This window comes from Symphalangus syndactylus, chromosome 9 (genome assembly GCF_028878055.3).
Source record: "Symphalangus syndactylus isolate Jambi chromosome 9, NHGRI_mSymSyn1-v2.1_pri, whole genome shotgun sequence".
Classification (NCBI taxonomy): Eukaryota; Metazoa; Chordata; class Mammalia; order Primates; family Hylobatidae; genus Symphalangus; species Symphalangus syndactylus.
Window position 1 is genome coordinate 63,906,668 of NC_072431.2, and position 22,705 is coordinate 63,929,372.

General features: G+C 54.9%; 1 protein-coding gene across 1 annotated transcript in view; it reads left to right on the forward strand.

Moving 5' to 3' along the window:
* The first annotated feature begins 10,428 nt into the window (after positions 1-10,428).
* TRIM50 (tripartite motif containing 50) overlaps positions 10,429-22,705 on the forward strand; it is a 61,901-nt gene continuing 49,624 nt past the window's right edge. The window contains exons 1-2 of the mRNA XM_063646390.1: positions 10,429-10,498; positions 17,536-18,145. The gene's annotated coding sequence lies outside the window, so the exon portion shown is untranslated. The remainder of the gene's footprint in view (positions 10,499-17,535; positions 18,146-22,705) is intronic.

Consider the following 22,705-nt stretch of genomic DNA (forward strand, 5'->3'; position numbering starts at 1 on the left):
TTGGACAGCCTCATTTTAGTTGGTGTCACCATTTCAATCCCTACCTTAGTTTTTTTTTTGTTTGTTTTTTGTTTGTGTTTTTTTTGAGACAGAGTCTCGCTCTGTTGCCCAGGCTGTAGTACAGTGGTCTGATCTTGGCTCACTGCAACCTCTGCCTCCCATATTCAAGTGATTCTCCTGCCTCAGCCTCCCAAGTAGCTGGGACTACAGGTTTTCACCACCATGCCTAGCTAATTTTTGTATTTTTAGTAGAGACGGTGTTTCACTATGTTGGCCAGGCTGGTCTCGAACGCTGACCTCAAATGATCTGCTCACCTCGGCCTCCCAAAGTGTTGGGATTACGAGCGTGAGCCACCGTGCCTGGCCTCCTAATTTTTTTTGAGATGGAGGTCTCATTCTATTGCCCAGGCTGGAGTGCAGTGGTACGATCATGGCTCACTGGAGCCTAGAACTCCTGGGCTCAGGCAATCCTCCCACCTCAGCCTCCAGGGGAGCTGGGATTATAGGCCTGAGCCTCTGCTCCTAGCTCCATTCTTTTAAATTAAGAAATAAGTGGCATGTGCTTGTTATCTCAGCACTTTGGGAAGCTGAGGTGGGAGGACTGCTTGAAATTAGAAATTTGAGGCCGGCCGGGCAGAGTGGCTCACGCTTGTGATCCTAACACTTTGGGAGGCTGAGGCGGGCAGATCACGAGGTCAGGAGATCGAGACCATCCTGGCTAACACGATAAAATACAAAAAATACAAAAAATTAGCCGGGCATGGTGGTGAGCGCCTGTAGTCCCAGTTATCTGGGAGGCTGAGGCAGGAGAATGGCTTGAACCTGGCAGGCAGAGCTTGCAGTGAGCCGAGTTCACGCCACTGAATTCTAGCCTGGGCAACAGAGCGAGACTCTGTCTCAAAAAGAAAAAAGTTTGAGACCAGCTGAGACCAGCCTGGGTAACAGACCAAGACCCCGACTCTGGAATTAAAACAGAAAACAGGATGTGGTTGGTGTTTTGTAACCAAGATGTTTAGAGTAGGATGGTTTTCAGGTTGTCTAACTTACTACTATATTGCTTACACCAGAAGTCCAAATATACATATAAATTAAATATATTTTTTTGAGATGGAATCTTGCTTTGTCACCCAGGATGGAGTGCAGTGGCACAATCAAAGCTCACTGCCTCCTCCAATTTCTGGGCTCAAGGGATCCTCTTGCCTCAGTCTCCTGAGTAGCTGGGACTACAGGCATGTGCCACCATGGCCATGCCCAGCTATTTTTTTTTTAATTAAAGAAGTTTTTTTTTTTTTTTTTCTGAGACCGAGTCTCACTCTGTTACCCAGACTGCCATGCTGATCTCGGCTACTGCAACCTCCCCTTCCCAGGTTCAAGCGATTCTCCTGCCTCAGACTCCCGAGTAGTTGTGATTACAGGTGTGCACCACCACGCCAGGCTAATTTTTGTATTTTTAGTAGAGATGGGGTTTCACCATGTTGGCCAGGCTGGTCTCAAACTCCTGACCTCAGGTAATCTGCCCGCCTCAGCCTCCCAAAGTGCTGGCATTACAGGTGTGAGCCACCACACCTGGCAGAAAGTTACTTTTGTAGACGGGGTCTCACTCTGTTGCCAGGCTGGTCTCAAACTCCTGGGCTCGAGCCGTCCTCCCACCTGGACCTCCCAAAGTGCTGGGATTACCAGCATGAGCCACTGTGCCTGGCTAAATATATATATTTAAATAATTAGAATCGCCTGCCTGCCTGCCCGCCCGCCTTCCTTCCTTCCTTCCTTCCTTCCTTCCTTCCTTCCTTCCTTCCTTCCTTCCTTCCTTCCTTCCTTCCTTCTTTCCTTCCTTCCTTTCTTTCCCTCTCTGGCCCAGGCTACAATCTACTCGGCTTGCTGCTGCCCGCGCCGCGGACTGCCTGGGACTCCCGGCGCGCGCCACCGCTGCCTGCCTTTTCTCCTTTGGATGCAGGCACGCGTTCGCCATCTTGGCCACGCTGGTCGCCAGCTCCTGACGCCGAGTGCTCTGCCCGCCTCAGCCTCCCGAGGTACTGGGACTACAGACGGAGTCTCGCTCACCCAGTGCTCGGTGTTGCCTGGGCTGGAGTGCGGTGGCGTGGTCTGGCCTCGCGGCAGCCTCTACCCCCCGGCCGCCTGCCTTGGCCTGCCAGGGTGCTGGGATTGCAGCCCCTGCCCGGCCGCCGCCCCATCTGGAAGGTGGGGAGCGCCTCTGCCCGGCCGCCCCGTCTGGGAGGTGAGGAGCACCTCTGCCCGGCCGCCCCGTCTGGGAAGTGAGGAGCGCCTCTGCCTGGCCGCCCCGTATGGGAAGTGAGGAGCGCCTCTGCCCGGCCACCCACCGTCTGGGAAGTGAGGAGCGCCTCTGCCCGGCCACCCACCGTCTGGGAAGTGAGGAGCGCCTCTGCCCGGCCGCCGCGTCTGGGAAGTGAGGAGCGCCTCTGCCCGGCCACCCACCGTCTGGGAAGTGAGGAGCGCCTCTGCCCGGCCACCCACCGTCTGGGAAGTGAGGAGCGCCTCTGCCCGGCCACCCACCGTCTGGGAAGTGAGGAGCGCCTCTGCCCGGCCACCCACCGTCTGGGAAGTGAGGAGCGCCTCTGCCCGGCCACCCACCGTCTGGGAAGTGAGGAGCGCCTCTGCCCGGCCACCCACCGTCTGGGAAGTGAGGAGCGCCTCTGCCCGGCCGCCCCGTCTGGGAAGTGAGGAGCCCCTCTGCCCGGACACCCATCGTCTGGGAAGTGAGGAGCGCCTCTGCCCGGCCACCCTGTCTGGGAAGTGAGGAGCGCCTCTGCCCGGCCGCCCCGTCTGGGAAGTGAGGAGCGCCTCTGCCCGGCCACCCATCGTCTGGGAAGTGAGGAGCGCCTCTGCCCGGCCTCCCATCGTCTGGGAGGTGAGGAGCGCCTCTGCCCGGCCGCCCCGTCCGGGAAGAAGTGAGGAGCGCCTCTGCCCGGCCGCCCCGTCCGGGAAGAAGTGAGGAGCGCCTCTGCCCGGCCGCCCCGTCCGGGAAGAAGTGAGGAGCGCCTCTGCCCGGCCGCCCCGTCCGGGAAGAAGTGAGGAGCGCCTCTGCCCGGCCGCCCCATCTGGGAAGTGAGGAGCGCCTCTGCCCGGGCGCCCCATCCGGGAAGAAGTGAGGAGCGCCTCTGCCCGGCCGCCCCATCCGCGAAGAAGTGAGGAGCGCCTCTGCCCGGCCACCCATCGTCTGGGAAGTGAGGAGCGCCTCTGCCCGGCCACCCACCGTCTGGGAAGTGAGGAGGGCCTCTGCCCGGCCGCCCCGTCTGGGAAGTGAGGAGCGCCTCTGCCCGGCCGCCCCGTCTGGGAAGTGAGGAGCGCCTCTGCCCGGCCGCCCCATCTGGGAAGTGAGCAGCGCCTCTGCCCGGCCACCCCGTCTGGGAAGAAGTGAGGAGCGCCTCTGCCCGGCCGCCCCGTCCGGGAAGAAGTGAGGAGCGCCTCTGCCCGGCCGCCCCGTCTGGGAAGTGAGGAGCGCCTCTGCCCGGTCGCCCCATCCGGGAAGAAGTGAGGAGCGCCTCTGCCCGGCCGCCCCATCTGGGAAGTGAGGAGCGCCTCTGCCCAGCCACCCACCGTCTGGGAAGTGAGGAGCGCCTCTGCCCGGCCACCCATCGTCTGGGAAGTGAGGAGCGCCTCTGCCCGGCCACCCACCTTCTGGGAAGTGAGGAGCGCCTCTGCCCGGCCACCCACCGTCTGGGAAGTGAGGAGCGCCTCTGCCCGGCCACCCACCGTCTGGGAAGTGAGGAGCGCCTCTGCCCGGCCGCCCCGTCTGGGAAGTGAGGAGGGCCTCTGCCCGGCCACCCATCGTCTGGGAAGTGAGGAGCGCCTCTGCCCGGCCACCCTGTCTGGGAAGTGAGGAGCGCCTCTGCCCGGCCACCCCGTCTGGGAAGTGAGGAGCGCCCCTGCCCGGCCGCCCCGTCCGGGAAGAAATGAGGAGCGCCTCTGCCCGGGCGCCCCATCCGGGAAGAAGTGAGGAGCTCCTCTGCCCGGCCGCCCCATCTGGGAAGAAGTGAGGAGCGCCTCTGCCCGGCCACCCATCGTCTGGGAAGTGAGGAGTGCCTCTGCCCAGCCACCCACCGTCTGGGAAGTGAGGAGCGCCTCTGCCCGGCTGCCCCGTCCGGGAAGAAGTGAGGAGCGCCTCTGCCCGGCCACCCCGTCCGGGAAGAAGTGAGGAGCGCCTCTGCCCGGCTGCCCCATCCGGGAAGAAGTGAGGAGCGCCTCTGCCCGGCCGCCCCGTCCAGGAAGAAGTGAGGAGCGCCTCTGCCCGGCCGCCCCGTCCAGGAAGAAGTGAGGAGCGCCTCTGCCCGGCCGCCCCGTCTGGGAAGTGAGGAGCGCCTCTGCCCGGCCGCCCCGTCCGGGAAGAAATGAGGAGCGCCTCTGCCCGGGCGCTCCATCCGGGAAGAAGTGAGGAGCGCCTCTGCCCGGCCACCCATCGTCTGGGAAGTGAGGAGCGCCTCTGCCCGGCCGCCCCGTCGGGAAGAAGTGAGGAGCGCCTCTGCCCGGCCGCCCCGTCTGGGAGGTGAGGAGCGCCTCTGCCCGGCCACCCATCGTCTGGAAAGTGAGGAGCGCCTCTGCCCGGCTGCCCCATCTGGGAAGTGAGGAGTGCCTCTGCCCGGTCACCCATCGTCTGGGAGGTGAGGAGCGCCTCTGCCCGGCCACCCATCGTCTGGGAAGTGGGGAGCGCCTCTGCCCGGCCACCCATCGTCTGGGAAGTGAGGAGCGCCTCTGCCCGGCCACCTATCGTCTGGGAAGAAGTGAGGAGCGTCTCTGCCTGGCCGCCCCGTCTGGGAAGTGAGGAGCCCCTCTGCCCAGCCGCCCCGTGTCTGGGTAGAAGTGAGGAGCTCCTCTGCCTGGCCGCTCCGTCTGGGAGGTCTACCACGGAGGCCAGAAGCAATGTGGGGGCTGGACGTGGTGGCTCACGCCTGTGGTCCCGGCACTCTGGGGGACGAGGCGGGTTGATCACTTCGGGCTAGGAGTTCGAGACCAGTCTGGCCAACTTGGCGAAACATGAAGAATACAACAGACCAACCAACCAACCAACTCAATGACAACAAAACAGGTCTACCCTGGAGTCATACTCTAATTTTTTCTATTTTCCTCCCTTTCTGATCCTTTATCCCACTTTCTTTTTCTTCCTCTTCCTTCTCCCTCTTCTTTGTCAAATAGAGGATTGAGTTATTATCACTGATCCATATAAAGTCCCTCTCTCATTTATTTTAACTCCCACCCCCATTTCTATTCCCCGACTTCCCATGTGCAACCTTCCTAATATGTTTGATACGCATCTTTTTGTTTGTATGTATTTTTAGAAAATGTTTATTGTTTTTGTATGCAAAAAAAAATTAATAAAAAAAAAAGTTTCAGAAAAAAAAAAATAATAATAATTAGAATCGTACCTTTCCAGGACCCCCAATACGAACAGAAGCTCTGCAGAAAACAGTTTGAAAACCAGGCATCCAGTGGGGAGAACCTGGGCTTCCCATCACCTGCATTTTCATTCCCACCCTAGCACCCTCATGCTCCACGACTTGGGGACAAGTTAGTTGTCTTCTCTGAGCCTTCTTTTTCCCTTCTGTGGGGATAATCATACCTGACTTCCCTGGCCACAAGAGACTTGCCTGGGAATATGCGTGGAAAGCTCTGTGATGAGCCCTGCGATGTTTGAAGTGAGAACTCTCCAAACAGCCACCGTGGGTATAATCTGGAAAATTCCCTCAGGTGTAACGCCCCTCTGCCCAGCAAGTGAACAAAGGGCTGACTGGTGACAGTTTCCGGACCCTGTGGCAGGCTATTTAAGCCCAGAAGCAAGCATCAGCACAGAGTAGGGTCTAGGGCTGGGCACGGTGGCTTACGCCTGTAATCCCAGCACTTTGGGAGGCCAAGGCAGGAGGATTGCTTAAGGCCGGGAGTTCAAGACCAGTCTGGGCAACATAGCGAGACCCCATCTCTAAAAAAAAAAATCAAAACATTAGCTGGGCATGGTGGCACTGCCTGGAGTCCTAGTTACTCGGGAGGCTGAGGCAGGAGGATCATCTGAGCCCAGGAGGTAGAGGCTGCAGTGAGCTATGATTGCACCACTGCACTCCAGCGTGGGTGACAGACCAAGACCCTGTCTCAGAGAAAAAAATAAAAATAAGAAAGAGTAGGGTCTTTCCTAGCAGGACTGATGTCCTGTCTCCTTTCCTACTCGCTCTGGGAGGACAGCCCTAGCTGGCCACACCTGGTGACACCATTCTCTGACCAGCTCCAGGGAGGGACCTCTGGAGGAGGCACCCACCGCTCCCTGCTGACCCCGATTTCCAAACGGCCCGTTCATTCATCCCGGGATTGGGGGTGTGGGGGTGGTCGGAGGAGGACCCCCATCCTGTCCTGCACCCCTAGTTCCCGGGGGGGCGCAGGTTAGGGGACCCTCAGCGGTGGTGGCGACCCGGAGGAGGCCCGGGCACAGGAAGAAAGAAAGACATTTCTGTCTCCCTCCCTCTCCGCCTCGGGTTTCGCCCTTCCCTTCCCAGGGACAATCCCGACCTTCACCGTCAAAGCTTTTTGCAAACACACACGCACGCACATGTATTTTTGGAAGAAGGGGAAAAATTCCAAGAGAACCTCTGCTGGGTTAAAAATGAAGTGAAGATTATATTAAGAGTGAAAGGCGAGCGGGGTGGCTGGGGCGCAGACAGAGGCCCCTTTCATGCGCCCGGCCGCGCGCCACGGGCCGCTGCCAACACAAACGCGAGCGGAACCGAACCCGCGGAGCGCCGGCCGCGCTGCCAGGCCCCATCCAGCCCGCCCTGGCTGGCGCCGCTCCGCGTTTCCGCTCTGCTGACGAGCAGGAATCGCGGGGCGGCCGGGAGGGCGGCAGGGAGCCCTGTGCGCCCCGAGCCCCCGGGTGGGGGCCGCACCCCTGCCCGTCTCCTCTCCCTCTGGCCCTGCACCATCCGTTTTCTTCCAGGCCGTGGCGGATCATGGGTGTCCAGGGTCTCGGAAGCCGCCTCCTCCCGGAAGCCCACCCAGGTTCCGCTGGACTCCCACAGGAGATACCCCTGGGCCTTCCTCACGGCCCCTGTTGGGCCCAATTCCCCCACCCCCTGCAAGGTCTGTGACTCTCCTGCAGCCCTGCCACCAACTAGGGCGAGAGGAGCTCGACCCCACCCAAACGTATTGGTGTGATGAAGAAAGGGCCCGTGGTTCTGCCACTCGCCCTGGACACCTAGCACTGGCTCTCTGTGGAAGTCCCCCTGGACTGAGTGGAGGCTGGGTGGTCTAGTGATTTGCGACGTGGGGCCCCTTGAACCTCACCGGTGAAACGCGCACAGTGAAGTCATTTCCCCGAAGTCTCAGAACTCTGTGTAAGGCTGGGGACAGGGGCTGTGGGGGCCTAAGGGCACCTTGGGAACTGCAGGAGCCCGTCCTGCCTCCATAAGACATTCACTCCTGGCAGGGTCCCCTCTCTGGGCACAGCCCAGATCCGCCGCCATCATCCCTCTCCATCTGTGGCTCTGTGCCCCTCACAGAGGATTCATCACTCTGTTCAGAATCCCCAGGACTCCCTGGGGGAGGAGGTCTCAGCCTGGACTCCCAAGACCCTGCCTCCCCAATTCCAGGACCTCCTCACGTGGCTCCTACCTCCAGCGCAGAAGCAGCGCTAAACCAGGTGGTCAATCAGGGAGCACCACTGAGCTTCTGATTGATCCAGGGATGAGCAGTGATGAGTCAAGCTAAGCCAATCAAAGCCTTCCCTGGGATTTTCTGGGTCTCAGTACTGGGAAAAGGTGAGGCTGAGGCTGCCTTCTGTCCTGGGGGCCTCACCCTGCCACCAACAGGAAGCCACACAGAGGGAAGCAGAAATGAGATGCAGCCAGTGAGGGCGGGGGACAAAGGCGAGACCCCAGAGAGACAGATGCTGGAATATCATCCTTGCGTACTGGATCCAACAGTGCCTTCAGACGGAGCCACCCTCGGACAGTCCACAACAGCAGCCAATCCATTCTGTGCGTGTCTGAGCTACTTTAAGTCGGGTTTTTGACTGTTGCAATGAGAGTCCCATCTTGGCTAGGCACCATCGCGCAACGACTGGGGAGGTGGAGGTAGGAAGATTGCTTGAGGCCAAGAGTCCCAGAGCAGCCTGGGCAACCTATCAAGATGCTGTCTTTACAAAAAGAAAAAAAAAAAAACTAGCTAGGTGTGGTGGTGCGTGCCTGTGGTCCCAGCTACTGGGGAGGCTGAGGTGGGAGGATCGCTTGAGCCCAGGAGGTGGAGGCTGCAGTGAGCTATGATGGCACCACTGTACTCTAGCCTGGATGACAGAGCAAGACCCTGTCTCAAAAGATAAAAAATAAAAAAGAAGTCCCACCCCATCTGAAAAATAAAGCCTGGGCACTTGGACTTGGTATTGGTGGCCTTTGCAAGGTGTAAGATGCATTCCCCTCCTTGGGCCCCCCTTAAGCTTGTCCTGCACATTTCATTTACAAAAGACTTTCACAAGCATGAATAGAGGTGATCCCCACCACACCCCAGGTTTCAGATAAGGAAACCGAGGCTTCAGTAGGAAGTAACGTACCCCACGTCACACAGGCAGTGGGGGGGATGTGAATGAACTTGAGCCCGTCATCTGACTCCAACCCCCGCTTCCCGCCTTCCCTGAGGACTGACTGTTCCTGACCTCCGCGCTTGGGCGTCTTCACCGTGCAGCTTGACTCAAACGCTTCCTTCTCCTCTCTACTGATTCAGACCAGCTCAGTGTGTGCCACCTCCCCTAGGCGCTTTCTGCAGAAGTCCCTCCTCCTGCCCTGATCCTGCATCTGCCTCAGGTGTTGACGCCTGAGCTCCCGATGCTTAAGGCTGGGTGGCTGCCACCCATCTTGTTACCCAGTGTGCAGAATTGGGTGCTGGAGGCACGAGCCTGCTCTATACCTCTTTTAAAAATTTTTAAAAATTATTGTTACTATTATTATTTGAGACGGAGTTTTGTTATTGTTGCCCAGGCTGGAGTGCAATGGCATGATCTCGGCTCACTGCAACCTGCGCCTCCCAGATTTAAGTGATTCTCCTGCCTCAGCCTACCGAGTAACTTGGATTACAGGCATGTGCCACCACGCCCGGCTAATTTTGTAGTTTTAGTAGAGACGGGGTTTCTTCATGTTGGTCAAGCTGCTCTTGAACTCCTGACCTCAGGTGATCTGCCCGCCTTGGCCTCCCAAAGTGCTGGGATTACAGGCGTGAGCCACCGCGCCTGGCCAATTATTATTATTTTTTGAGATGGAGTCTGGGTCTGTTGCCCAGGCTGGAATGCAGTGGCACAATCTCGGCTCACTGCAACCTCCACCTCCTGGGTTCAAGCGATTCTCCCTGCCTCAGCCTCCCCAGTAGTTGGGATTACGGGAACCCGCCACCACGCCCGGCTAATTTTTGTATTTTTTAGTAGAGATGGAGTTTCGCCATGTTGGCCAGGTTGGTCTTGAACTCCTGACCTCAGGTGATTTGCCTGCCTTGTCCTCCCAAAGTGCTGGAATTACAGGCGTGAGCCACACCAGGCCCCTCTTTAGATCTGGTTTAAATTTTTTTTTTTTGAGACGGAGTCTCGCTCTGTCGCCCAGGCTGGAGTGTAGTGGCGTGATCTCGGCTCACTGCAAACTTCGCCTCCCGGGTTCAGGCCATTCTCCTGCCTCAGCCTCCCGAGTAGCTGGGACTACAGGCCCCAGCCACCACGCCTGGCTAATTTATTTTTTTATTTTTTATTTTTGTATTTTTAGTAGAGAAGGGGTTTCACCATGTTAGTCAGGATGGTCTCTATCTCCTGACCTCGTGATCCGCCCGCCTCAGCCTTCCAAAGTGCTGGGATCACAGGCGTGAGCCACCATGCCTGGCCAAAATTTTTTTTTTTTTTAAACAGGATCTTGCTCTGTTGCCCAGACTGGAGTGAAGTGGCACGACTGTAGCTCACTGCAGCCTTGAAATCCGGGCTCACGTGATCCTCTCGCTTCAGCCTCTCCAGCAGCTGAAACTACAGGCACACACCACCACGTCCAGCTAATTTTAAATTTTTTTTGTAGAGACGGGGTTTCACTATGTTGTCCCGGCTGGTCTAAAATTCCTGGCTTCAACCAATTCTCCTGCCTCTGCCTCCCGAAGTGCTGGGATTACAGGCTTGAGTCACTACCGTGCCCAGCATACATCTGCTTTCTGAATATTTGAGAGGCGGAAGGCACAAGAGGTGACAATTGATGGGATTTGGGAAGTAAAGAGCAAGAGAGGACTCAAGCACAGTAGCCTCGAGGTTTCTAGTCCCGGCTGCTGCCACCAACCACTCTCAGGAAGGTAGGCGGAAGGTTACCCAGGAGAAACCGGAAGAGGTAGTTCCGAGGCCCCGGAAGGGGTAGTTCTGAGGCTCCGGAAGGGGTAGTTCTGAGGCTCCGGGGGTGCAGAGCTGAAGGTCCAGGGAGGATCGGTGAGGCTGGAGGAAGGTGAGGCTGGAGGAGGAGGTTCAGGAGGCTCTAAGGTAAAGATGGAGGCGGGGGCCTTGGGAGTCGAGGAGTTTACCCAAGACGAAGCATCTGTGTGGAAGAAAAGATGAGGCTGGGCGTAGTGGCTCACGCCTGTAAACCCAGCACTTTGGGAGGCCGAGGTGGGCGGATCATCTGAGGTCAGGAGTTTGAGACCAGCCTGGTCAATATGGTGAACCCCTTCTCTACTAAAAATACAAATATTAGCTGGGTACAGTGGTGCGCACCTGTAATCCCAGCTACTCGGGAGGCTGAGGCACGACAATCGCTTGAACCCGGGAGGCGGAGGTTACAGTGAGCCGAGTCATGCCACTGCACTCCAGCCTGGGTGACAGAGCAAGACTCCATCTCCAAAAGAAAAAGAAACTACAAACATCATTGAAATAAAGAAGACCTAAATAAATGGAAGGAAATCATGTTCATGGATTAAAAGACTTAATATTATTAAAATTTCAATACTTCAGAAGTGATCTACAGATTCAACGCAATCCCTATCAAAATCCCAGCTGTGGCCGGGTGTGGCGGCTCATGCCTATAATCCCGGCACTTTGAGAGCCAAGGTGGAAGGATTGTTTGAGCCAAGAAATTTGAGACCAGCCTGGCAACATGATCTCTACAAAAAATATAGAAATTAGCCAGGCGTGGTGGTGCCAGCCTGTAGTCCCAGCTACCCAGGAGGCTGAGGAAGGAGGATCGCTTGAGCCCAGGAGTTCGAGGCTGTAGTGGGCTATAATCACGTCGCTGCTCTCTGGCCTGGGCAACAGTGCAAGGTCGTGTCTCAAAAAAATATCCCAGTTGCCTTTTTTTTTTTTTTTGAGTTGGAGTCTCGCTCTGTCACCCAGGCTGGAGTGTAGTAGTGAGATCTCAGCTCACTGCAACCTCCACCTTCCAGATTCAAACGATTCTCTGGCCTCAGCCTCCCAAGTAGCTTGGGACTACAGGCGCCCACCAACGCTCCCAGCTAAATTTTGTATTTTTAGTAGAGATGGGGGTTTCACCATGTTGGCCAGGCTGGTCTCGAACTCCTGACCTCAGGTAGTCCACCTGCCTCAGCCTCCCAAAGTACTGGGATTACAGGTGTGAGCCACCACGCCCGGCCTGAAAATAGGTGTTTAAATAAAAACATACCTAAATGTTCATAGGAGCTTTATAAAAGGCAAAAAGTGCAAACATGCCAAATGTTCACCAACGAATGAACAGATAAACAAAAGATGTTGAGTAGCCCCATATAATGCAATATTATTCAGCCATAAAAAAGAATGACAGGCCGGGCTCGGTGGCTCACACCTGTAATCCTAACATTTTGGGAGGCTGAGGCAAGCAGATTGCTTGAGCCCAGGAGTTCAAGACCAGTCTGGGCAACATTGGGAGACCCTCTCTCTTCGAAAAATACAAAAATTAGCTGGGCGTGGTGGCACGCGCCTGTGGTCCCAGCAACTTGGGAGGCTGAAGCAGGAAGATGGCTTGAGCCCAGGAAGTCGAGGCTGGAGTCTGCTATGATTGCATCATTGCACTCCAGCCGGGGTGACACAGTGAGACCCTCTTAAAAAAGAAAAAAAAAAATCAGGCGGGGGGTGCCAGGTGCAGTGGCTTATGCCTGTAATCTCAGCACTTTGGGAGGCCAAGGTGGGTGGATCACAAGGCCAGGAGGTCGAGACCAGCCTGGCCAACATGACCAAACCCTGTCTCTACTAAAAATACAAAAAATTAGTTAGGCATGGTGGTGGACGCCTGTAGTCCCAGCTACTTGGAAGGCTGAGGCAGGAGAATTGCTTGAACCTGGTAGGCAGAGGTTGCAGTGAGCTGAGATCGCGCCACTGCACGATCTGGGTGACAGAGTGAGACTCCATCTCAAAAAAAAAAAAAAAAAAGGAATGACAGAATGACATATGGACATGGATGAACCTGGACAGTATTGTGCTAAGTGAAAGAAGCCAGACACAAAAGTCTACCTATTTAATGATTCAATTTTTTTTTTTTTTTGGTAATGGAGTCTGGCTCTGTCACCTGGCTAGAGTGCAGTGGTGCAATCTTGGCTCACTGAAAGCTGTGTCCTCTGGGTTCAAGTGATTCACATGCCTCAACCCCCCGCGCGCTGCCTCAAGGTAGCTGGGATTACGGGTGCCCAAAACCACACCCAGCTAATTTTTGTATTTTTAGTAGAGATGATGTTTCACCATGTCGGTCATGCTGGTCTCAAACTCCTGACCTCAGGTGATCCACCTGCCTCGGCCTTCCAAAGTGGTGGGATTACAGGCATGAGCCACTGCGTCTGGCAAAATATGATTCCATTTCTATGAACTGTAGAAAAGACAAATCAGGGCTGGGCGCGGTGGCTCATGACTGTAATCCCAACATTTTGGGAGGCAGAGGTGGGCGGATCATTTGAGGTCTGGAGTTCGAGACCACCCTGGTCAACATGATAAAAACCTTGTCTCTACTACTAATAAAAAATTAGCCGGGCATGGTGGCGTGTGCCTGTAATCCCAGCTACTCGGGAGAGTGAGGCAAGAGAATCGCTGGAACTCAGGAGACAGAGGCTGCAGTGAGCTGAGATTCTGCCACTGCACTCCAGCCTGGGCGACAGAGAGAGACTGTGTTTTAAAAAAAAAAAAAAAAAAAGGCAAATCTGGAGTCAGAAGTGGGAGTGACTGTTGTCGGGCGAGGGTTTCTTTTTGAGGTGATGAAAATATTCTGGAATTAGTGTGATAGCTGTACTATGCTTAAAAACACACCCCCTGGGCCGGGCGCGGTGGCTCACGCTTGTAATCCCAGCACTTTGGGAGGCCGAGGCGGACGGATCACGAGGTCAGGAGATCGAGACCACGGTGAAACCCCGTCTCTACTAAAAATACAAAAAAAAATTAGCCGGGCGTGGTGGTGGGCGCCTGTAGTCCCAACTACTCGGAGAGGCTGAGAATGGCGTGAACCCGGGAGGCGGAGCTTGCAGTGAGCTGAGATTGCGCCACTGCACTCCAGCCTGGGTGACAGAGCAAGACTCCGTCTCAAAAAAAAAAAACAAAACAAAAAACAAAACAAAAAAAAACACCCCCTGAATTGTATACCTTAAAATAGTAAAATTCAGGGTATGTGAATATCTCATTTTATTTATTTATTTGAAACAAAATCTTGCTCTGTTGCCCAGCTGGAATGCAGTGGTGCAGTCATGGCTCACTGCAGCCTCGAACTCCTAGCCTCAAATGATCCTCCTGTCTTGGCCTCCCAAAGTGCAAGAATGATAGGTGTGAGCCACTGTGCCCAGCCAGTATCTCAATATTTTTTTAAATAGGGAAGAATATATAAAGATATTGTCATGTAAAAATTGCTCACTTTCAGCTGGGAGCAGTGGCTCACGCCTATAATCCTGGCACTTTGGGAGTCTGAGGCAGGAGGGCTGCTTGAGGCCAAAAGTTTGAGACCAGCCTGGACAACATAGCAAGACCTCATCTCTCCAAAAAGTAAAATAAAATAAATTAGCCTGGTGTGGTGGTGCACATCTCTAGTCCCAGCTACTTGGAAGGCTGAGGTGGGAGGATCACTTGAGCCTGGGAGTTTGAGGCTGCAGTGAGCTATTATTGTGTCACTGCACTTTGGCCTGGGCAACAGAGCTAGACTTCATAAAAAAAAAAATTGGCTGGGCGTGGTGGCTCACACCTGTAATCCCAGCACTTTGGGAGGCTGAGGCAGGTAGATCACCTTAGGTCAGGAGTTCGAGACCAGCTTGACCAATATGGAGAAACCCCCTCTCTACTAAAAATACAAAAAATTAGCCAGGTGTGGTGGTGCATGCCTGTAATCTCAGTTACTCGGGAGGCTGAGGCAGGAGAATCGCTTAAACCCAGGAGCCGGAGGTTGTGGTGAGCCGAGATCACGCCATTGCACTCCAGCCTGGGCAACAAGAGTGAAACTGTATCCAAAAAAATAATAATAATAATAATAATAAAATAAAGTCACTCACTGTCCTTGAGGCATGACTAAGAAAATGCTAACAGTGAGAAAGGCCTAGAACGGGTGAGACACAAGGATGGGTGGGAGGGCACTTGTTGAACCTCAATTTTGAATTGTGTGAATGGATTACATTTTCAACACATAAATAAGTGGAATAAAATGAACGGATCTGGCTCTGGGTGAGAGGAGGAGGCAGGCTTGGAGGACTGTCACATTTGGAAGGAGGCACGGGGCTGTGCTTGCAGGTAGAGGATGGTAATGGAGCCCGTGGGGCCAGTGTCACTGGCACAGAGGAAGAGGCATGCCTGCCCTCAAGGACCCAGAGGAGGCAGTGAGGGTGGGTGAAGATTCAGGAGTAGGAGGAGGTGTGAGGGAAGGTGTCTTTGACCCGTGGGAGGGCTTATTTCCTGCCTGGTGGCTTTTATTTTCCCTGGGCCTGGAGAGAGGCATGGGGGTGCCTGGAAGGGAAGGGGGATCTGGGCGTCAAGGGGGAAGCTGGGAAGGGCCTCCTTGCAGAATCAAAGAGGAGCCAGTGACGCAGGGAAGGGCTGCTGAGTAATTCTGAGGTTGGAAACGCACCTCGGTGACTTTCACGTCTATTCCACGGAGCCAGAGTGAGGCTGTTTGTACGCACCACGGAACACTGTGCTATTGATGGCTGTGAGCTATTGGCTGTGTCCACACAGGGTCGCCCATCTAGGCGCCTGCTTTATAGTCCAAATGCCAGGTGGGGTGGGGCAAGTGGACCTTCCAGTGCCCTTTGAGGAGAGGCTGCCAGGAGGCAGGGCCACGTGTGTGTGAAGAGGGGATGGAGGTACCTGGCCCAGGCAGACGTGCAGTGTCCATGAGGGCCAGGAGTGCCCCCTGTGATGGCTCCTCCTCTAAACTGGGTTGGGGGCTGGGCGTGGTGGCTCATGCCTGTAATCCCAGCACTTTGGGAGGCTGAGGCAGGTGGATCACCTGAGGTCAGGAGTTCGAGACCAGCCTGGGCAACTTGGTGAAACTGTGTCTTTACTAAAAATATAAAAATTGGCCGGGTGTGGTGGCGGGCACCTGTAATCCCAGCTACTCAGAAGGCTGAGGCATGAGAATCGCTTGAACCTGGGAGGCAGAGGTTGCAGTGAGCAGAGATCCTGCCACTGCACTCCAGCCTGGGTGACAGAGCGAGACCCTGTCTCAAAAACAAAACAAAACAAAAAACCAACCTGGGTTGGGGACCCAAATTGGTTAGGGGACGTAGAAGAGGTAGGTGACATGGCTTAGGGTTTCAATTCTTCCAGTCAACTATGATTTTTCTTTTTTTTTTTTAGACAGGGTCTGGTTCTGTCACCCAAGCTGGAATGCAATGGTGTGATCTCCGCTCACTGCAACCTCCGCCTCCCGGGTTCAGGCAATTCTCCTGCCTCAGCCTCCCGAGTAGCTGGGACTACAGGTGCACACCACCAAGCCTGGCTAATTTTTGTATTTTTAGTAGAGACGGGGTTTCACTATGTTGGCTAGGCTGGTCTTGAACTCCTGACCTCAAGTGATCCACCTGCCTTGGCCTCCCAAAATGCTGGGATTACAGGCGTGAACCATCGTGCCTGGCCTCAACTGTGGTTTTTCTGAATATTATTCACAACTATGTTTCAAAACCTCCCTGCATTTCTAGCCAACAGGTTGCTTTCGGAGGCCCTGGGTCTCTCCCGACACCCCCACTGTGTGTCTGGCAATGTGCAGGTGCACCTGAGGATGTCATCGAATCTGAGGGTCACAAACAGCATGAAAAGAGGGAGCCCCATTGCCCCAGGTGGCGAAAAGCCACAGAGCATGACTTTGTTCCCTCCATGTGCCCCCTGGCACTTCCCTGGGTTGGTGACTGTCCTCAGAACTGCAGCCTGCGGGCCTGCCTGGGGTCCCGTGGCAGGAGTGTGACCCAGCACACTCCAAGGGCCACCACCTACCTGGATGGTGATCAGGGAAGGCTGCCCAGAGGAGGAGGTGGAGCTTCAGCTGTTTTTTTCTCTCCAGGTTTATGTGCGTGTGTGTGTGTGTGTGTGTGTGTGTGTATGTGTGGGTGTGGGTGTGTGTGTGTTTTTGAGTCAGAGTTTCGCTCTTGTTGCCCAGGCTGGAGTGCAATGGCGCAATCTCGGCTCACTGCAACCTCCGCCTCCTGGGCTCAAGCGATTCTCCTGTCTCAGCCTCCCGACTAGCTGGGATTACAGACGCATGCCACCATGCTGGCTAATTTTTGTATTTTTAGTAGAGATGGGGTTTCATCATATTGGTCAGGCTTGTCTCGAACTCCTGACCTCAGGTGATCTGCCTGCCTCGGCCTCCCAGAGTGCTGAGATTACAGGTGTGAGCCACTGTGCCGGGCCTATGCATATATTTTTAACTACCTTCTATGCGTAGTTTTTGTATAAGGAAATGAAAATATTTCTTTGAAAACATGAGAAAGGAATATTTTAATACCAAGCAAAGAGGAGAGTTCCTGTAGTTTTGTTTGGATTGGGAAAGAGTTCACTCCTGTGCTGAGGGGCCCCTTTTCCATGGCTGCTGGGGCAATGGTGCCTGGACTCCTGGGTCCTGCGCCCTGAGGCTTGTGAGCCATGGGGCCTCTGCTGTTTTGGAAAGAGGCGGAGATGTAGTCCAGGAGGATTGAGCCGCTGGCGGGAAGGCACGGGGTGGGGGTGGCTGCTGTGGACATTCAGGACCCGCAGTGGTTCAGTGCGGCTGGAAGGCAGAGACCAGCTGTTGTGGGGGGTAGCGGGGTGGGCTTCTGTGCTAAATAGAGAGTTTGAACTTGGTCTCAAAGGCTACTGAGGCGACTGAAGGACTTCCAGCTGGGGCGAGGCAGGCTGGCAGGTGGAGAGGGGAGGCCGTGGGGACAGTTTGGCAGTAATCAATCTAGGTGAGAAGTGTTAGCATCCCATCCAGGCAGGGCAGAGAGATGAGAGGAGGAGTGGGTACCTAAAGCCACAAAGCCCAAGGCCTCAGAGACCAGTCGGATGGGGCTGCGGGGAGGAGGGGCAGCAGGACAGTGTCTGGCTCAGGGGCTGGGTAGCAGGTGGAGATAAATGGCCTTTTTTTTTTTTTTTTCCAGGGTCTCAGTCTGTCGCCCAGGCTGGAGTGCAGTGGCACGATCATAGCTCACTGCAGCCTCAACCACCCTGGCTCAAGTGATCCTCCTGTCTCAGCCTCCCGAGTACCCAGACCACAGGCACATGCCACGACCCCTGGCTAATTAAAACAATTTTTTATAGACAGGGTCTTCCTATATTGCCCAGGCTGGTCTCAAACTCCTGGGCTCAAGTGATCCTCCCGCCTTGGCCTCCCAAAGCTCTGGGATTACAGGCGTGAACCACCATGGCTGGCTGATAAGTGACTTTACCTTGTGTGGAGGGTACTGAGGTCCACACTGTGTGTGAGGCGGTCTCTCGACCTGTGTAGGAGGCGTTTTGAAAAAACCCAACCAACTGAAGCTTGGCGAGCCTGTTCAGGAACAGACCACGACTCCAGCCACCTCTGAGACTTCTCCATCTCATCGCCTACCTCAATGTGAGAGCCCACAGGAAGGTGAGCGTCAGCGACTTCACACTCCACTGGCACTCCTCGAACACCCACAGTGCGCCCAGCACAGAGTGACAGAAGCTCCCTTGGGACAGGCCTCATGGGTGCCACTGCAGTGACGCCGGGGCTGTCACCTGGCAGGAGTAAGTTCGGGGCTCCTTCTGGGATGCCATATGGCCCCTTTTCCAGAATCTACCTTTTCCACTGTACTTGTTTTCCAGAGACTGGCCTCCTGGTGCTGCTCCTGTCTTTGGGATTTCTCCAAAAGCAGCTACCAAACCTCCAGCACCCCCAAGCTCTTTCCCTTTTTGGGAGGCAACTGTCTGGGTCTGAATGGTTCTCTTACCTAGAGGGGCCATTCTGCCTTGACCTGAGCAGTGGGGTAAGCTCAGCAGGAGGGAGCGGGAAGAGGGGCAGGACAGGGGACAACGGAGATTTGACTCAAGCCCCCCCCACACCAATGTCCCTCTGCAGTACATTTATATTTTTATTAATTCCATTTTTTCCCCCCAAGATGAGTTTTGCTCTGTCAGCCAGGCTGGAGTGCAGTGGTGCGATCTTGGCTCATCGCAACCTCCACCTCCTGGGTTCAAGCAATTCCCCTGCCTCAGCCTCCTGAGTAGCTGGGATTACAGGCACCCGCCACCACACCCAGCTAGTTTTTGTATTTCTAGTAGAGACGGGGGTTTCACCATGTTGGCCAGGCTGGTCTCGAACTCCTGACCTCGTGATCTGGCCACCTCAGCCTCCCAAAGTGCTGGGATTACAGGTGTGAACCAATGTGCTTGGCCTTCATTTTTATTTTTAACAATATTTTCTGGCCGGGCGCGGTGGCTCGCACTTGTAATCTCAGCACTTTGGGAGCCCAAGGTGGGCGGATCATTTGAGGTCACGAGTTTGATACCAGCCTGGCCAACATGGTGAAATGCCATCTCTACCAAAAAATACACACACAAATTAGCTGGGTGTGGTGGCACATGCCTGTAGTTCCAGCTATGCGGGAGGCTGAGGTGGGAGAATCGCTTGAACCCAGGAGGTGGAGGTTGCAGTGAGCTGACATCGCACCACTGCACTCCAGCCTGGGCCACAGAGTGAGACCTTGTTTCAAAACAAAACAAAAAACAAAAAAAAATTTGTTATTTAAAAAAATATATAGAGATGAGGTCTCACTCTGTGGCCCAGGCTGGTCTCAAACTCGCGGGCTCAAGCAATCCTCCCGCCTTGGCCTCCCAAAGTGCTGGGATTACAGGCGTGAGCCACTGTGCCCAACCCCAGCTGCACTGTTAGTTTGAATGGTTGGGAATTAAAGAATATCACATATATAAGATGAAACAATTTTTGGTTTATTACAATATTTATATTATATATATTATATATTGTTATTTATTTGCTGACATTTGACATTTCTGTCTCTTTTTAGAGTGTTTGCTTCCTGGACACACACACACACAAACATACACACACACACATACACACACATACACACACACACTAGCTTAGCGGTCGCCGTGGGTGAAGTCCCTCTGCTGAACATTACTGCGCCCTTATCACAACTGCGTTGGTCAGAACAGTCAGAGTGCTTAAGGGAAGCTTCTTCACCTGCCAGGAGAGAGCAGGTGCCGGGAAAGCAGCTCCGCCTCTTCCCCTGCACCAGCCCAGTTCCTGAGCCTGTAAAAGAAGGGGCCTCTAGCACTGATTTTCCCCAGAGGCTCAGGGCCCCCTAGGGCTCCCCTCTGCAGACAAGAGGGGCTGGCTGCCATCATTTCCGGGCTCCTGCCGCTGTGCCTGGAGGACTGCCCGTGACCGTGCCCTGCTGCCCTTCCTACTTTTGGAGGGCAAGGGTGGTCTCTGTGTCAGCCCCCAATTCCCTTTCCTGGGGACTGTAGTGTCTAGCATTTGGGTGGCAGAAAGAGGCCAAGTGCCCTTCTCAGCAGCGCCCTGGCACCCGGGCTCAGGCCATGGGCAGGGGGCCGAGGTGGGTGATGAAGTTCCCCTGGGGCCACCAGGCTCGCCCAGAAAGCAAGGAGTGGGTTATGTCGCCACCTATTGCCGGATCTGCTCAGCAAAGGTCAGTCTGGCCTGAACCCAAATCCTCTCTTCAAAAGAAGGACCCAGGTTCCGGGAGGAGAGGACTCGAGGGCCCAGTGGGAAAAGCCCGCACTCCAGGCTGCAACCGGGGTCTCCCTCAGCGCTGCCTCTGTCCCCCGGGGCAAGTCCTTCCTGCCCAGGATCTCATGACCTTCCCTCTGAAATGACCCTGGAGATTCCACCGCGGGGAGAGGTGGGGCGCCACAAGGCAGGCCCCCAGGGCAGACCCAGCCCACTGTGCCCTGGGTGAGGCCAGAAAGGCAGTCCCCGATGCCGGGATCTAGGGGGCTCTGGGAAGCCTCTGGAGCCCTCTGAACCAGCCTCCTCCGTCCTTGCAAAGTACAGACACTTCAGTGGTCTCCAGTGTTGCTGGGGGAATGAAGGGAAGCCCTGGCAGAGGCGCTGTCATGCACCACACTGTCCCACAGGACACTGGGAGGCTGGCTGGCTTCAGGACACCCACGGCGACACGTTTTGCAAGAACACTCTCAAATACAAAGATGTACACGAAGCATGTGGGCACGGCTGCCCGTGGGAGAGTGTACAGGACTAGAATAATGAGGGTGTCGCGGACGGGTGCAGCGCTGTGCATGACTGAGGGGCGTCGTCAACTCCATGCTCTGCATCTGAGCTTAAAAAGGGGGCACTCAACCCCGAAATCCACCTCGGGAAAGGTTGACTGGGAACTGTGATGCGCTGGACAAGGTCAATGCCACCTGGCTGCCACTTCAGCGCCGCGTGCTGCCCGCCCGCCTGCGTGGGGGCCTCTTTGGCAGCTGGTCTATGGACCTCCAGCGTGGAATTTGGTTTCATGTGCTTCAGGGACCACGCATCTCCTTGGCAGACACAGGGCCCACCACCATCCCACTGACCTCCTGCGCGATGGGTTAGGGGCACCCAGCTTGCCTGCCTTCTTGGTGCTCCCTGCATGTGCCTCCAGCACAAGGCCTGGGCGAGCTGCGGCAGAAGGACCCCACCGCCTTCCTGCGCTCCCCAGCTCCAACCCCACAGTCCACGAGGTAGGCAAGTCACATTTCCTCTCATTTCTAAAGTGCGCTAATAATACATGGATGCATCTCAAATTGTATAGAAGCACCCAGGAGAAAACACGGGACCTCCTTCCCCTCCCTGTTCTGTGCTCGCCATAGTGACAGTGCGTTTGAGCCTGTGTCCTCCGGTTCTGTGTACACACACGAGTCTCCATGTTTTTTTTTTTTTTTTTGAGACAGGGTCTTGCTCTGTCACCCAGGCTGGAGTGCAGTGGTGCAGTCACAGCTCACACAGCCTCCAACTCTTGGGCTCAAGTGATCCACCCACCTCAACCCCCGAAGTAGTGGGACCACAGGCAGGCACCACCATGCCTGGCTAATTTTCTAAAATATTTTCTGTAGAGACAGGGTGTCTTTATGTTGCCCAGGCTGGTCTCAAACTCCTGGCCTCAAGGGATCCTCCTGCATCAGCCTCTTTTTTTTTTTTTTTTTTTTTTTTTTTTGAGACAGAGTCTCACTCTGTTGCCCAGGCTGGAGTGCAGTGGTGCAATCTCAGCTCACTGCAGCCTCCACTTCCCAGGTTCAAGTGATTCTCCTGCCTCAGCCTCCCGAGTAGCTGGGATTACAGGTGCCAGCCACCATGCCTGGCTAACTTTTTGTATTTTTGGTAGAGATGGGTTTTCGCCATGTTGGCCAGGCTGGTCTTGAACTCCTGACCTGGTGATCTGCCCACTTCAGCCTCCCAAAGTGCTGGATTACAGCCTCTTATTATCTTTTAAATGCAACATACTAACTTTATTTAACAAAAGTAACAGAGTAACAGGTAAAGTCCCAGGTAAAGCACTTATCATGAGAGAAGAACTGACTGGAAGAAATGTTTGGAACAACATGCGGCTTCATCTCGCTGGGCACTGGGGCTGTCAAAAGCTCAGTGCAGAGCAGGGCTAGGGGGTCTGTACCTTCCTCAAGTGCTCACCAAATACCTCCCTTACATATACGTATGTTAAATTTGAAAAAGATGTAATGGGGGCCAGGCACGGTGGCTCACACCTGTAATCCCGGCACTTTGGGAGGCCGAGGTGGGTGGATCACCTGAGGTCAGGAGTTTGAGACCAACCTGGCTAATGTGGCAAAACCCTGTCTCTACTAAAAATACAAAAATTAGCTGTGTGTGGTGGCACACACCTGTACGGGAGGCCAAGGTGGGAGAATCGCTTGAACCTGGGAGTTGGAGGTTGTAGTGAGCTGAGATCACGCCACTGCACTCCAGCCTCTCAGCCTGGGCAACAGAGCGAGACTGTGTCTCAAAAAAAAAAAAAAAAAAAAAAAGCCATAGAGTCCTCCCCAGGCAGCTGTGCTGGGGTCTCTTTCACCAGTCCCTCTGAAGGCCTCACAGCGGCCTCCAATTTTATGACCTCATCAGCAACGGTGCAATGAATGAACATCCTTTTAGTCCACAAGTGTGCATGTCTTTGAAGGCAGAGTCCTACAAGCAGAAGTGCTGCATGCAGTGTTTTCTTCCATTTTTAATATTCTTAAGTCAGAAGAGTGACTTCCTGAAACACCCATCTCTTCACTGCACTTCTGTGCTGAAGTCCTTGCAAAAACCCTCTTCCAAGGAAAAGC